At 39.5% G+C, this 5000-nt stretch overlaps 1 protein-coding gene across 1 annotated transcript in view; it reads right to left on the reverse strand.

The window, feature by feature from the left end:
- Positions 1-5000, reverse strand: part of LOC138052739 (zinc finger MYND domain-containing protein 11-like) — a 21392-nt gene that overhangs the window by 71 nt on the left and 16321 nt on the right. The window contains exon 11 of the mRNA XM_068899301.1: positions 1-5000. This exon is cut by the window's left edge and continues 71 nt beyond it; it is cut by the window's right edge and continues 848 nt beyond it. The gene's annotated coding sequence lies outside the window, so the exon portion shown is untranslated.

Genomic DNA, 5000 nt, shown 5'->3' on the forward strand with positions numbered 1-5000 from the left:
AAGGCTCTGGTTGAACATTGTGATACCACAGAACAGCTGACGTCAATGATATCTTCGCTATCTTTAAACACGAAGACGCACTATTAAACGGGTTGCATCACGCTCATCTCTTGTTCGATTCACCCAAGCACGACTAAGATGGCACTCAACATACAGACGGATCCCCTAAAAGATAATTCCAGCACGAGAAATAGGGACGAGAATTAAAAAAAAAAAAGAACAGATAACATCTCATAACAAATTACGGACACATTGCCATTGCACGAATATCACAGAGCTCTGTATGCGACCACGCTTGAGTGACCGATCATTCGCGTGTGCCTATGGCACCACGCCTTTCAAGTGTGCTTCTTCGTGTTTGAATGTACCAATGGATAGTTTCCTTTAAATGGAAGAAAGTCTAGACCAATCGATAATTTTCCTTAAAAGAAAGAAAGTCATTACATAACTCTTTTTTAATGCGTGTTTACATTGTTTGAAAGCCCGGTGCATGCACACGGTAAGAGAATCTTCGCTGACGTGATTGTTTAAATTTTGTTTCATGAACATACGAGTTTCCTCACAGAAAGGATGAAGCTATTTACAAATCCACTTCAAAAGGTAAAAACACTCGTTAAACTTTGTTAAATAGAGCGGTTTTCGATTGAGCGTCGAAGGTAATTAGCGAATTTCTTTGGTTTTGCATTACTCCACTCAGTGATTGGTTCAAAGTGCACGCGCCACTTTTTCAACCAATCAGAAAAGAAACCAAAACCAATCGTGGCTCGCGCGCGCACATTTTCCCGCGCTTTGTGTCGGCTACATGTAATTGCTTCGAGTTTTGATTGGTTCACTGAATTGTCTCCGTCCTTTTTGATTGGCCAAAGTAATTACTTTGGTTTTGGTTTTCCGACACTCACTTGAAAACTGCTCTATCGGGAATTATCAGAGATAGCTCATGAAGCAATGCACTTTCAATACTCAGTAAATGTACTTTATTCTCGGCTGCCTGATTAGAAAACAATAGTCTTGCGTGAAATGAGGCAAAAAACGTAAACAAAGATTCCCCTATACGCGTTTAGAACCAATGGCCTCCACCCACGGCCTTTTTTGTCACCAATGCAGTACTAAGAGAACTGTGGACCCATCCACTCAGAAAAAGGTTGTTGCACTAAAACTCAAGTATGTACGAATGTTAATAAATACTACCTATAAATAAGTTAAGATTTCAAGGATCGAGTCTCTAAATTCTTCTAAATTCTCGAGTAGTAAATAAATTAATAATAGCAAGGGTGCAAATTTGGAAAATTTAAACGAGTAACAAATATATATCTATTATTCAACTGTTTCATGCAAACGAGGTTGAAGACATTGGTATTTGAAACATTGCATTCAAATTTCAAATATCCCAAAAAGGCACCCTTAGCAATCCAATTCTAAATTACCCTAAAAAATTTAAATGAAATATTTCTCTGGGTCAGTGACTGATGCCGCAGTTTCCGGAAATTACAAGTAGTTGGGTGGCGCCAAGAACGTTCTTAGCCGCAGAGCCTTTCTGTGCTCTATTTGATTTAGAAATAAAAGTAATTTACCATGATAAATTAATTGATTACCGTACTGAACGCGTAAAAATAATAACTGATTTCTTGAAGGAGTCGTTTATATTGTACCCAGGATAGAATTAGGCTCGATTTCTAGCTGTTTTGGGAGTCAGATTAACATCCTCCTCCCAACGAACGACTGGATCACTGTATTTTGTACTTGGCAGGCAGGCGACTTTCTGATTGGTGGAAAATACAATTCGCTGGACCAGTGATCCAGCCCTGGTGTGCGTGAAGGAACGCGGGCGCAAAAAAACGGCTGGTCAATCGAGCCAAGGACAGAATACGATTAATTGGATTGTCAAAAATTCCTATCGTGTTTATTAGTTAGAAATTAGCTTGGTGATGGGGTTAGAATATTCACGCAAAATTGTGAGCCAATCAGGAGCAAAGACGTTTTCCCTCGCATTAAACCGGCTGCATGGAATGTCTTTGTGTTTACGGAAATCAGTTGAAAAGTCCCGGCTCTACTACGACCGAGTGACTCACTTCAAAACACGACATGAAAATTAGGCCCCCGTCCACACGTATAAGGATATTTTTAATCCGCTAATTTTTTCTTTGCGGATTAAAAAAATTCCACGTCCACGCGTAACGTATTCAAATCGAATTTGCACGTCCACACGTATCCGGATTCGTTTTAGTATTTAAGACTCCTTTGTGACTATTGTCAACAGAGCATGCGCCAACAGGCGTGCGAGTTGGCGATCATTCTCGTCACCAGAGCCACTGTTCTTATGTCTGCGCATGACTCGAGGCTCTGGGAAACTCTATGCAGGAGAACATGCGCCGTAGGGTTCTTGAAGCCTAAAACTGGCTGTTTGAACCATACGGCGCCTGTTCACTCCTCGTGCTAACATGAATGCACCAATCAGAGATCACCAGAGACGCTTTTCACTGTTCTTCACGAAAACCAATAAGAAGACACTTTGTTTCAGGGTTCCCCACGTTCTCGTCCCCGGAGGCCGCGATTCTTGTGGTCAGCACCAAAAATAACGACCCCTGGCTGGTTCCGAACCAGGACGTCCGCGAATCACGGACTTCAGGCTCGTCTGCGCAATCTCAGAAATTTGAAACAATTAGTAGCTGTCAACAGTTACCAAAATAGACCCCCACAGGGACTGCGCGTATTTCGGAACCGGCCAGAGGTCGTTATTCTTGGTGCTGATCGAAAAAATCGCGGTCTCCGGGGACGGGAATAGCTTCCCAAGAGCCCTTCTCTCCCTTTGGGGTCGAGATTGGTTGGCGACAAGAGAAGCGATAGCATTTTCCTTCAGCGGCCATGATAAATATTTACGCGGTAAAGACTGGATCTGAGATTGTAACGGAATAGGATTCGAAAATATCCGGATTAGACCCTCCACAAGATTCCAAATTCTTTGCGTACTAAAAAATTTCCACTATGGTGAGCGGACTCAAAAAATTGCGCATACCTGTCGACGGGGCCTTAATTTCCTAACTAAGGAGCAATAGGTATTTTCTTTGAATACGCATTGGTTCATTTACTTTTATGTCAAAAACGCGCCGAATCACAAACAAAAAGAAAAAAAAAACCAAAACAAAACAAAAAAACAACAATAAACTTAGGCTCTAAATACCTACTAACTTTAAAAACCCTTATGTTTCCATTTTTCTCGTGTCAAAAATGCTTTATATACCTAAACCGTAAACATTCAATAGGCCATCTCTGAGTTCATGTCTGCCTTCTCTTCAAAGCGAATCTAAGTGCGAAGTTTTTCTTATGAAAATTAATTTTCATTCATATGTAAAGTAGAACTAATTACCATCACAAAAACTTCGCACTTAGACTCGCCTTGAAGAGGAGGCAGACATGACCTCGGAAATGGCCTCTTCACAAGGTCAGCTATTACAGTGTCCATTATTTGCGCCTTGTTTGATATATTTACAGACATTACTACAGAGGATCATAAAATAATTTATATTCAAGATGACGGCAACATTGCGTAACACTCATGCTTTAAGGGCAGTGTTGTAAAATTGACGAGACCTCTTGCGTCACTTCATTTACACAATATCACACGCGCAGAACGGCGAAATCCATCATGTAAACCATTTTAAATGTATGGATCCTCCGCATAAACTCGATCACTGAATCAAACCTGTCTCCTTATATGGTCCAAGGAACGGAAGAAAACAATGGAACCCTTTCGCGGCTTAACTAGGAAGTCGTTGGATTCGTTACATTTACGTATGAAACGGATTAATAAAAATTGCGAAACCAACTGGAAGTTTAGACACGCTAGGCTCAATTTTCTTAAGGCTTTGATTGTTTGATTTGTCGCCGCCTTGTTAAAAAAAAAACACGCGGAAAAACTATCGGTACAAATCTGTGATAAAAACTATCATTGAAAAAAATATTTCCATCTTGAAACAAGAACATTTGACTTCAAAAACTACAATATCTACCGTCCAAAAAGCTTACAAATCCAAATAAAACAAAATGACCTTAAAGCAATTTTGTAAAAAAAAAAACATACGAAGAACAAAAACAGTTTTGAAACATTCAGGAAAAATGTTATTTCCGCTAAAAAACTCAAAATTTAAAGACATCACAGGAAAGACCCTTCTTTTTCCACATAACGTTACCACAGTAGCCATGATATGATCCAAATAAATCCTCTGGTGTTTGATCTGGATTTTAGCAAACAGAAAACCTAGTAACTTCATATAAAGCAGAGAAGTTTCGTTAACAATTCCTCGCCATTTTATCTTTGTCATGTTAACTTTTCTTAGTATAAACAATTTAATAAAAATGCGGAAAAACGAACAACTTTCACCTGTTTCGTTAAAAAGAACGGCTACTGCTATAATGCCAGTAAAAACCTTGAACATACTACAGTACTCGCAAATCTCTACTTCTTGCAATCTTGTGACGCGTGACAACATAAGATCCAACGGCAGAAACCTGGCTGTCAAGAGCTCATCAAGTAATGAACGACGACCAGCTCGATGAACTTTGATTCAGTTGAAAATGATAAATAATACGAAATACTGTAACTTGGATTGGTGTTGGCAAAAACGTCAATCGAAAGATCATAACGACAAAAATAAAAAATAATAATCATGCCACGACATGAAGAGAGTCTTTAAAAAAATGTGTTCCAACCTCTGCAAGACGGTTCTGACCAGGGTGGGTATATTCAAGGTATTACGGACTACTTTCATGAAATGAATATCACCGACGTCTGGATTGTCTACGTTGTTATCCGCCACGATGTTAAAAGCTGACAAGGAAAAGATGAATTTCCAAATATTTTTGGGAAATTGTGCTAAAAACGGCAATCCGATATTTGGCGGAAGGAAGCCGATATTTCACGGCCCCTAAAAACTACTTCTTATTCACAGGTGGTAGTTTTGGTGACTTTTTGACACGCATCATACCTCCCAAAAATTTAAACC

This window comes from Montipora capricornis, chromosome 6 (assembly GCF_036669925.1).
Source record: "Montipora capricornis isolate CH-2021 chromosome 6, ASM3666992v2, whole genome shotgun sequence".
NCBI classification, from domain to species: Eukaryota; Metazoa; Cnidaria; class Anthozoa; order Scleractinia; family Acroporidae; genus Montipora; species Montipora capricornis.